The 12006-nt window shown below is 40.8% G+C and overlaps 1 pseudogene; it reads right to left on the bottom strand.

Annotated features, from left to right (window-relative positions):
- Positions 1–2537: 2537 nt before the first annotated feature.
- Positions 2538–11795, bottom strand: LOC115274494 (annotated as a pseudogene).
- Positions 11796–12006: the final 211 nt, after the last annotated feature.

Here is a 12006-nt window from a genome sequence, read left to right as displayed (position 1 = left end):
TTTTTGTTGTTGTTTTTTCCCCCCAGGAAATGTGTCTTGGGTTTTTTCCCTTATTATTTTCATTACTTTTTTTTTTCCTCTTCTTTTTTTTGGTGGTGGGGGTGGTTATGTTTAAATGAAGTTGCTTTTACAACACCAAAGACTTAATCATCCATTTCATATATAAGACTGCTTTTTACATCAGTCCCTTAACTAATGTTGAATGAAAAAAGAAGCCGATTTCAGTGAGAACTCTTTCTCACTCTTTATTACTAACAGTGTGCCCTTGTATTACATAATATCTTTCTCCATATTATAGGATCTTGTCAAAGACTCCAGCCTTTGGAGAAAAACATTTAAAAAGGCAGAGCAAAGTAGGACAGGTGGACAGAGGACCCAAAGCTCTTAGCATCAAAGGTCTTTCAGAGCATTATTACTCTCCTCTGTTCAGTATTACTCTTTTGTCTTTCTATCCTGGTCTAGGCATCATTTCTTGGTAAAGACTCAACTGACAAGGGTTAAGTCACTGTATAGTACAGTTCTAGGCATATAATAGGCACTCCCTAAATGTCTGTAAGATGAATGAGTGACTGTGATGAGTGCTTTCAATGTAACCCTAGCCCTCTGGAACTTTAAATGTTAAAGAAAATATTGCCCCAGCATTCGATGATGGGGTCCATAGCATAAAGAGTCCAGGCACCAATCACCAATGGATAATGAATTATGCCAAAGACTTACATAATGCGTGTGGGTTGAGATTGGCAGTGGGCAGGGTACAATAAAAAATCAAAATAAATCAAAATGACTCCTTCACTGCAGGAATACTCACATGATGTAACCAGCATCAGGTAAACTGCCTTGTCATTATTAATCCTATGAGTATCCATTAGTAATACTTGCTACTTGAATTTTCATACTGCACTTCGATTTCATTTTCTTCAGTTCCTGCACAAAGATTCAAACTGAATTGAGACATCTCTATATAGAGGCACCTGGGTGGCCCAGTCGGTTGAGTGTCCGACTTGAGCTCACGTCATGATTCCAGTTTGTGGATTCGAGCCCCACGATGGGCCTAGCGTGGAGCCTAGGCCTGCTTCTGATTCTGTCTCTCTTTCTGTCTGCCCCTCTACTACTCATGCTCTCTCTCTCACACACAAAATAAATAAACATTAAAAAAAGACATCTCTATATAAGGTGGGTGGCCGCGCTTCCCCGGAGACCCTGCTGTGGTGTCCAGAGCACCCTCCAGATGACCAGGCTAGGAGCGGGTGAATGAGTCTGGCTTCCAGGAGTTCAGCCCAGCCTTGAAAGTGAAGCAGTACTAGGGCAAGACCATTTTTGCCTACTTTCCAGCTCCAAGGACACCAGCAAGAGCGGGTGCCCCCCACTGCGTGCAGAACCAACCTTAGAGAGGGGCTGAAGCAGGTAAGTGAAAAGTGTGTTCATCTGCTGCCAAGGAGGAGAAAACCCTTACTGGAAAGATCCAGATAACGACTTCAGAAAAAACTCAAAAGTATCTGCGTGCCTACACTCCGTAAATGAGGAACACCTCAAACACTGCTAGAATCTGTGTCTGAAGACAGCCTCTTAGAGGTGTTCTTCAGAGGTGTTCTCTGAAGATTAAGATTTGATGATGGCAATTGTGTCTTGATTTCCTGATCTGGTATAAAATGAAAACAATTGCAAACTTTCTTTGAATTCATGTTAGCAATAAATAAATGAATGCATGATGCAAAAAGAAGAGACATCATTTTTTTAAATTGATATATTCGAGTCAAAGGGCCATCTGACCGAGTTAAAAAATAACCATTTTTCTCAATAAATACATAAATACCTGATCATGAATATGCATTTATACTTTACTTTTGCTATTTGGTGCTTTTTTATTTGGTTGTGTGATACTTAATATTTACTGAAAGACTTATAGAATCACATTACAAACATGCATGTACACACTACCCAACTTGACAAATAAAATATACCCCAGCTCTCTTGGCCCTGGACAGAGAAAAACACTGAGGCTGTGTTCCACTCTGACCCCCTGAACTTTTCAATAGGATTGAGTTCCAGTGACTCCAGTAGTAGAGGCCTGATATCATTCCCTTTACAGGGTGGGTTCACTTTTCTGTCTCATTTCCCCACTATCCTACTCATGTTTCATTTACCTCTGAGGTACACTAATTGCCTCAAATCCTTGTCTTTTTCTTTTTTGAAAAAAAAAGTATCTCTATTAAAAAGAAAATATACAGTAAAACAGAGCTGGAAGGTGGCCATGGGCAGTGGAAGATCTGGACAAACTTAGTTACCAGACAAGCCACCCAAACATGGCTTCCTGCTATGGAGGAGAGTAATTTGGCTTTATCTTTCCTGTCTTTCCTGATTTAGTGAAACCCACTTTTAGCAAGCCCAAGCCAAGGGAGCCTCATTTTCCAGTCTGTTTTCTTCCTGAGGCTTGGGAAAGGTTGTATAGTTCTTAGACTTTGAGGATACAGAAGATAGTATGGAGAAGGACAGGACATTATAGTCCTCTGGGCCAGCATCATCTCCAGCCCCATCCCTCAGTATTGATTGATGCCAAGGAGACAAACCCCATGGAACTGCGGCTACTTTGGCAGCAGTAGGCTGAGCAATGAGGCTGTGTTTAGGAGGATGTGAACAATATCATACCTGGTGTAGAAGCTGGCCAGGAGGTAGAGGACAATAGGAGAGATGCTGAGGGATTTGTGAGAAGAGATACATTGGAGCCCCTAGTCCATCTGCTCCCAGTGTGTCAGTAGCTGGGCCTTTCCTCGGTCAGGGTCTCCAAGGGTATCCTTTTCACCATATGTAAGAAGACATACATAGCCAAGGTACGGATGATATTGGTCAGGGTCCAGACAAAGCAATGCTTAAGAAGGGGATGCTGAGAAGAACCACATGCAGTTGTCTGCCAGTATGCTGTAGGCCAGCCAGATGTCCCAGCTATTCATCATTGAGTGTTGGGGTTTACCTCTTTGTCACCCCCACATTCAGCCTACCATGGTGCAGGATCAGACAGGAGTCCATCTCAACTTCTCAACCTCTCTTTGAGTTTGTTCCCCCATAGTGTCTCCTGCATAGCCGAGATGCCCTGAACTCTATTGGGAATGAAAGAACTTCCCCCAGTGCACAAAGGAAAAACTGAAGACCTGCGGGGGCGAGGGAAGTCAGGGGAACATCTTAAAAGGCAAGGTCCTCTCTGCTCTTAGAGACTGTAATGGTAATCTGTACTCTGATGCTTACAGTTTAACTATAAATTAAAGCAGTAAGCCTAGCCTGGGGCCAAGGGCTGTGAGCAGCAAGGGAGACAAGTATCTCACTTTATTTTCCTGAAGAAGTTAATATGGAATCATGAAAAGGTTACATTCACCATAATTTCAGAAGAGGGTCATGGGAAACACTCAAGGAATAACAAAGAGGGTGTAAGGGGTAAAAAAAATTTATAGTTTATTGTCCAGTTGGTTTCCATATAACACCCAGTGCTCTTCCCCACAAGTGCCCTCCTCCATGACCATCACTCCCCTTCCTCTTTCCCCCTCCCCCTTCAGCCCTCAGTTTGTTTTCAGTATTCAAGAGTCTCTCATGATTTGCCTCCCTCCCTCTCCCTAACTCTTTTCCTCTGGGTAAAACTACTTCTAATCCTCACCTTCTCCTCTGGAACTTTCGGGTCCTGTCTTCCACCTCCTTGACATGTAAGCAAGTGACATTCCAATTCCTTCTCTCAAGTGTTGGGCACTGCCAACTATTTGCTCACGGCTTTTGAATTGAGCTAGGAAAGGACCTCTCAAGAGGTGGAGCCCCATTCTGGATCCACTGAACTTGGCCCTTTAAAATCGTGCTACCTCTAAAGTTGATGATGCATAGTTGGGAAGCAGATCTTGCCCCTCCTAAGCACTTCCCCTCCCTGGTTTTTATCTAACATTCTCTAAATACTAGTATTGAGCCTGCCCCATGCTTCTCCCAGCTTCCCTCTCTCGTTCATCCTTTGTGCTCTATCTTCAAGGCTTTCTTCAGAGCTCCCCTCTCCATATTTAACTCACTGGGGCTCTATCTCCCCTCCCCCCATCCTTCGCCTCCCCCCATTGTACTCCAGCATGCTTTCCAGTGCACTGGTAGCTGCTGCTGCTGACTTTAGACATCTCACATCCCTGTCTTAGCAGCAGCCTCTGGAATATCCCAAACTAAGACAATGACTAACAATGGTGGGTCCAATTTTCAACTCTTGAAATTGAATTTATTGCCTCATTTGTGGCTTTTTTCCCTAGTGCCCATGCCACAGTCTGTGGATCAAAGGTTATAAGACTGAGTTGGGGATGGAGTATCTTTTGGTAGATACAAGCATGTACTTATGAGCATATTTTCCAAAATTAGTCATTATTGCTTAATATCATCTAGGTTAATCCTCCTCTCCAAAATACAATTCTTTGGAATTCAGTATAACCCCAAAGACATAACTTTAGGATGTGTTCAAGATAACAAAGGTGTAGGTTTCCTAAAAGGAAACGGATTTCTAAATGTGCTGATTTATTGAGGAGCCATGAAATATTTTAAAAGATGAGATTTCTTCTACTGCAACTCCTCTGAGTCTCTCATCAACGACTCCCCATATCTTTCCCTTCCTTTTATCTCTCCACATTCCTTCCCTAAACTTTTGTCTTTGCGGGGACCCCAACTGCCCACCTCACTATAAAAGAAGTATCAGATGACTTCCCTAGAAACCTGTCACAAGACAAACATACTTACTCTGGAATGGCAGAATGCTTTGCATTTTTTTGTTTGCTTTTTGCTTTTTGTTTCTTTATTTGTTTGGGTTTTTTTGTTTGTTTGTTTTGAGTTAATTTAAAATACATTGGCTTCTGAGTACTTCATTAGCAGAAGCCTTGCTAACTAGAATATTCATTAGTGGGATGGGCTCTCCAGGAATCATGTGTTATATATAACTTGACGTCTCAGATACCTTAGGACAGCTCAGGAAGAGATCTCCTAATGGGGAATAATAGACACACTGTGGTTAAGTCAAAACACAGACAAAGGATAGTATTTTTTAAAAAGGAATCTTTTTTTTTTTAATATCATTGAAGTTTCCATCTACCTTCAAGTAATTTCACAGAAGAATATGGACTGGCTTATAATCACTAAATCACTTAGAAACCAAACCCTCATAATCAAGACTCCACCATGACATATATATTTTTTTAGTTCTAAGCAAGAGGAAGAGAAGACATTCCATCCCTGAGCAGAGGGTATTTGGTGGATAACAGTGACATTAAACCCCAGCTTTTCTTTCTAACTGGAATGCTACAAAGAGATATTTACTTCTCTTTTGTTTTCTACCAAATAATTCAGGTAGGTGTTTGAAGAACTTAGAGACCTTTTACAACTGGGTGGGACAGGGGCGCGTGGGTGGCTCCGACAGTTGAGTGTCTGGCTTCAGCTCAGGTCATGATTTCGCGGTTGGTTCGTGGGTTCGTGCTGACAGCTAGCTCACAGCCTGGAGCCTGCTTCAGATTCCGTGTCTCCCTTTCACTCTGACCCTCCCCTGTTCATGCTGTCTCTCTCTCTCTCTCAAAGATAAAATAAGAAACAATATAAAAATTTTTAAAAATAAAATAAATTCGGTGGGACTGAGAAGCAAAAGAAGGAAGCTTGTATTGTTACTTTAGTATTCCCTCTGGAAATGCCGAATCAAAGGGCTGGTTCGTGGCCTCATCAAGCTTCCTCTGTAAAATTCAATAGAGAGTCAGAAGTTTTAAAGTTCTGACCTGCTCCCTTTGAGGAGGAGGGGCTACCATTTTATGGAGATGATAGTACTTCTAAGTTTTCTGGGGAGAAAGGAATTTTTCACAAAAACATAGGCTGTGTGACAAATGTAGGGATTTTTTGCTGCTGTGAGCATATCCTAACTTTTTATGGCCTGAAGTTTTATTTCTTTGCAAAACACATCTTACACTTTTACTCATTCAAGTATGTTTGCATATCCCCTCACCAAAATATTAGAGTTTCTGAAATCTACTAAATACGGAGGGTCCCTTTGATGAGGAGGGAATCAACAGCCCGTGTGGTAAGAAGCCCACTTCCCACATGGTGGGAATTTTCCATTTGGTGGGATTTTAGGTCTCGGTGCTCTTAAAGTGTAATTGTAAGTGTGTTCATGGAAAATGGCATTTCCCGCAAACTCCATGAGCCAGACAGTTTTATTTTTATCCGCTTTTGACCACAATTTTAAAGATCCTTAATCTCCTTATGTTCATAATTTGAGTTTATCTTTCCATCAATCAAACATACATAATAAACATTCTTTCCTTTTGCAGGAGATCTAAGAAAAATTCACCAATTCTGGGGAGAAGAAAACATTTTAGGTTTCTTAAACAAAGGTACTGATTTTTTCAGTGCTATTTGAATCATTCACAACTAAGAAAGAGAATGTGGGGGTGTTCAGGATACATCCCTCACTGTAAAGTTACAATGTTCAAGCTGGGAGAGAACTGAAAGAAATGAGATTTTCTTTACTCTGATTTTTAGCTGAGATTTTCCCTTTTGTGTCCAACACCCCTGTGACTGTTGGGAAAACAAGGCCATTACTAGTGTATGGCCCCACTGTTTGGACAGGCGTGTGCCAGCAATCAGTAATGTTTGACTCTTCTTGGGACATTTTATTGTGTTCTCAAACTCCCAACTTCTGTGGTCTCCTTATTATCCATACTCTTAAGACAGAATTTCCTTCGATCTCTCTCTTTCTCATCCGAGCTATCGACACAAATAACACATAAATATACATTTTTATCTCTGTAAAGAGTTTTGAAAGTCTGATGTTATTAAAGGCTGGAAGAACATAGATGAATAAAAACTAACATATACCTCTAATGGAAATGGAAATTGTTATAACATTTTAAAGGAAAATCTACTATATCTGGTAAAATGGAAAATTTATGTATCACATGACCCATCAACTGCCCACTTATGTTTTCTGTATCCATAAAATAAGAATAATAATTATTTATTTTGTAAGGCTGATGTGAGAATGGAAAGATTTGATATATCTGCAATGTTTGGAAGAAGTTACCTTTTTAGCTCTCAGTAAGTTGCAGGTTTTACTTTTTTCTTTTAATGTTTATTTATATTTCAGAGAGAGAGAGAGAGACAGAGTGTGAGTGGGGGAGGGGAAAAGAGAGAGAGCGAGAGAGAGACAGACAGAATCTGAAGCAGGCTCCAACCTGCTTGGGGCACCAACCCAGAATGGTGAGATCATGACCTGAGCCAAAGTTGGACGCTTAACTGACTGAGCCATCAGGTCTTAATTTTAGTAGCAGCAGCTTCAATGTTATTATTATTAGATACCACTCTAAAGATACTCTTGCACACATCCACAAGGAGACATGTGTATGAGGTCACAAAAATACTGTCTGTAACAGCAAAAAAACAATTGGAAAGAACCTCAATAATAAAAAATAGAATTCATAAACATACATTATATGCATACAATAGCATATTGTACAGCTACATGTATCCATATGGATGTAATTCAAAAGTATAATGCTGATTGAAGTAAAATGATTTGCAAAAAAACCAAAAACCAAAAACAAACAAAAAACATAAATTATGATACCAGTGACATGTAGACTGTAAGTGTACGGACAATATGGATATTTTTAGGGATGAATATATATGTAGAAGAATATATATATATTATATATATATATATATATATATATATATTTATATATATATAAAGAGACTTGAAAAGTGATGCAGCCTCACTCACCAGAGAACACCCCCAGCACAGTGACACAGGACCTGGTAGTTAGAGGCCACTATGTGCACAGAAGCAGGGGCAAGGAGAGAACTGAGGGGGGCGCTGATACATCAGCTGCAGGGGTGCAGGGCTGAAGGTAAAGAATCGTCTTACTCTCACTTTGTATATATATATATATACATCACTTCATGTGGCAGATTATTAAGCACCATTAATCAAAGGCCAGTTGAATTTTTACATTTTTCCCATTTTATTGAGAAATAATTGACATAAATCACTGTATAAGTTTAAGGCATAAAGCATAATGGTTTAATTTACATATGCTGTGAAATGATTACCTCAGTAAGTTCAGCTAACATCCATCTTCTCTTATAGATACACTAAAAAAAGAGAACAGATCTTGGAAGGCATGCTGTTATCCAAGAGTAAGTATGTCCATCCTACAAAGGCTTCATCTGATACTTCTTTTAAAGTGGAAAAGGAAGTCAAATTTTCTTCTTGTGATGAGAACTCTCAGGATTTGCTTTCTTAACTATATGTAGTTCCCATATGTCATACATCAGTGTTAGCGACAGTCATCATATGTGCCACATATCTAGTATTTAATTCAACTTATAACTGGACGTTGCACCTTTTCCCCTCCTCTCATCCTCCTCTGTTTTTGGTCACCACAAGTCTGGTCTCTTTTCCTATGATTTTTTAAAAATTTCACATATAAGTGAGACCATATGGTATTTGTCTCTCTCTGTTGTTTCAAATGGTAGGATCTCCTCGTGGTTTATGGCTGAATAACATTCCACTGTATATATGTAGACCACAATGTCTTTATCCATTCATCCATCAATGAACACCTCGGTTGCTTCCATGTCTTGATGTTATAAATAATGCTGCTGTGAACATAGAGGTGCAGCAATTGAATTTGGCTGACACCGCTTCCTTAAGGAGAAGGGCAAGATGGTGGAGAAGTAGGGAGCTCTGTAATCTTCGCCCACCAGCATCTATCAAACTGAGAAAGACTGAAGTGACAGTACTCTGATCTGCAAGAGTGGGAGGAAAACCCACTGACACAGCTTCCTTGAGACCATCTCGCAAGGTACCAAAGTGCCAGAAATCTGAAGCTGCCCTTCGAGTTACAGAACGGACTGGTTTGGTCTTTCATTTCTCAAGACAGATCTGCAATCATCAAGAGACACCCTGTGAAGGAAGTTTATAGAGGACTTCCGTGTGCAGCATTTTCTTTATTCTCACTGCTAGGCTATGGGGGGTGGGGTGGGGGGTCAGATGGTGAGGAAACAGCTTGAGAGATAATGTGGTTCACCTGACATGTTGCAGCTGTTAATGGATTTGACCCACTTTCTCCTTTCTTTTTTCTCCTTTCTACTATATCTGGCTGTATTATGAGGCAACTGCCAATTTGGAGAAGATTTTAATATAAGTTCTTTATGACTTCTAAGAATATTAGAAAGTATGTGGTATTTGCAATAATACATCAACATCACAATAACTACTAACACAGCTATAATGATAGTATGCAGATATAATGACAACTACATCTCTTTTTAATTTCTGTCACCCGAAATTGGTTGCAGGTAACTTCCTACTCTGGGGAGTATTAAGTGTATTACTAACTTGCATGTTTCCTCATAGTGGCACCTCCATTGTCTTTGGGGAGTCTACCATGTTGATAGATTTTTGACCCATTTTTCTTTAGTAAAAGCGCATGAAGTAGGTTTACACATTTACTCACACTTACACTGTACTCATATGTATGGGGAAAGGCAGCATCTTCATTTCTTTGGAATTGCTTTTTTGCTTTTCACAGTGCCACCTGCTGCATTGTATGTGTATGTCCTGGTGAATGTGCAGGGGCATTAGAATTTTCAAGCAAACTTTTTTTTTGGTGAAGAATAATATACATAATGAAATGTACAAATATATTAAGTACAGCTGCATGGATTTTCACAAAATAAACATGAACATGGGGTCAGCACACAGATTAAGAAATAGAACATGACTAGTATCCCAGAACCATGCCCTTCATGCCCTCCCAGATACCAAACCTCAAGTGGGGGTTGAATTGAACTGAATTAATCATCCTTTTTTCTTCTGTCCTCAGCAAAAGAGCATCTGGTATCCTCATGATCTGGGTGAATGACTGCAGAACTTAATATGATGTGAATTGATCTTTTGCTTTCTCAGACAGGAACCAGAGGCAGGACTTGGGGTCTTTCACTCTGCATGACATTAAAAACCCTTTGGATCCTTTTGGGAGCAAAGCACAGGACTTGGATACATGACATCAATCTAAGAGCTATGACCAGTAGTAGAGAAATCACGGGGGGAAAGCAGGGGATGAATTCCAGGAAAATAAAAGCTGGAGTATTATTTTTAAGTTTTCCTTTTGTGTACTGCAGTTCCCTTTTGTTATCCTCAAGGGTCAGGAAAGTCTGTTTAATCTATAGTCCTTTTATTAATTATGATTGGAGGGAGCTGCTTAGTCCACGTTCTGTGGCAAAACAGGGAATAACTACAAAGCAGAAAAGATGTCAGAGACCTGCAGGAGGAGACAGAGGAAAGGAACTTAGCCTGAGCCTGAGTCTGGAACATAAAGTGACCAGGGGCACAGGTGGGTTGGTGGAACATTCTAACACTCCTTGGTGTTCTAAGGAATACCTACCAGCATCCATAGTCTGCTCAGATTAGGGGCCACCAAACAGTAAAGGAAAGAGGATCTCCCATGTACTAGAATTAATTGGATGCAGAATTAACCTTTTAACCTTTTTTGGATAATTTCTACCTGTGCTATTTGGATTAGCATATATATATAATATATATATATATACACACACACACATATATATACACACACACATATATATACACACACACATATATATACATATATATTACTGCATATTATGTTTTCATAGATATATTTTCAGATGCAGTTAAAGGGGCACCTGAGTGGCTCAGTCAGTTAAGTGTCTGACTTCAGCTCAGGTCATGATCTTGCCATTTGTGGATTTGAGCCCTGCATCGGACTCTGTGCTGACAGCTAGCTCAGAGCCTGGAGCCTGTCTTCGGATTCTGTGTATTCCTCTCTCTCTGACCTTCCTCTGCACACGTTGTCTCTCTCTCTCTCTCTCAAAAATAAATAAAACATTTTTAAAATTGCAGTTAAAGAATTTCATCATATAATCAGAAAACATTCATTTGTTCATTTTTTGTTTTTTAGTTAATTGGTTTATATTTTTTTAATTTTTAATGTTTATTTTGAGAGAGAAAGAGAGAGTGTGAGTAGGGGAGGGACAGAGAGAGAGAGAGAGAGAGAGAGAGAGAGAATGCCAAACAGGCTCTGTATTGTCAGCACAGAACCCGATGTGGGGCTAGATCCCATGAACCGTGAAATCATGACCTGAGCTGAAACCAAGAGTCGGAGGCTCTTGACCTACAGTCAAGCCACCCAGGACCTCCTAGTTAATTACTTATTAATATTTGCCATTCTCAGAACCCCGGTCTTCCCACCCATTCCCAGTCTGTGGGAATTTCTTCCTGAAGTGCCTATTTCATACCCAACCACAAGATGTCAGTTTAAGCTTAGTCATCCCAGTACTTTCTCAGCCCACAGAACACTGTTTTCTAACCATAAGAAATTTTGAGGTCCTCAAGACCCTCAGGCTCAGGTACAGAAACCACAGTGGCCACTTGCCCGGGATGCTATTCCCAGATGAGACTCATCGCCTTCGTGGTTCTGGGAAGACCAAAATCTTTGGCTTGTGGGCACTAGCAAACCACAACTGATTGCCTTGAGCTCTAGCAACTTCAGAAGGGCCTCTGCTAAGAGCAGCGTCCAATCTCTGAGGAGCATTTTTCCCTTCCCACCGTGGCCCCCAGGTAGCTCCTTTTCAGTGCATCTGCTGGAGCTTCCTGCACTAGGGGCAGGAAACCCGTGTCCTGGATCCACAACGGGGAGGCCACCTGCCTCCAAGCCAGCTGCAGGAAGGCTACTTAGGGTCTGGCTCTGCAGCTCAATGCCTTTGTGCATGAAAATGCTTTCCCCCAATTCCAGGGCAAGATGGTGAAGAAGCAGGGAGCTCCATACTTTTCACCCACCCGCATCTCTCAAACAAAGAAGGGCTGAAGCCATAGAACACTGAACCGCAAGAGTCTGGGAGGAAAAGAGACAGAGTCCACTAAGAAGACAGCCTCATAGGTGTGTGATTGCAAACTGGGGGAGATAAAAACAGTCTGGGACC

This window comes from Suricata suricatta, chromosome 12, assembly GCF_006229205.1.
Source record: "Suricata suricatta isolate VVHF042 chromosome 12, meerkat_22Aug2017_6uvM2_HiC, whole genome shotgun sequence".
In the NCBI taxonomy this organism is placed as follows: Eukaryota; Metazoa; Chordata; class Mammalia; order Carnivora; family Herpestidae; genus Suricata; species Suricata suricatta.
This window is presented reverse-complemented; position numbering and strand designations above follow the sequence as displayed.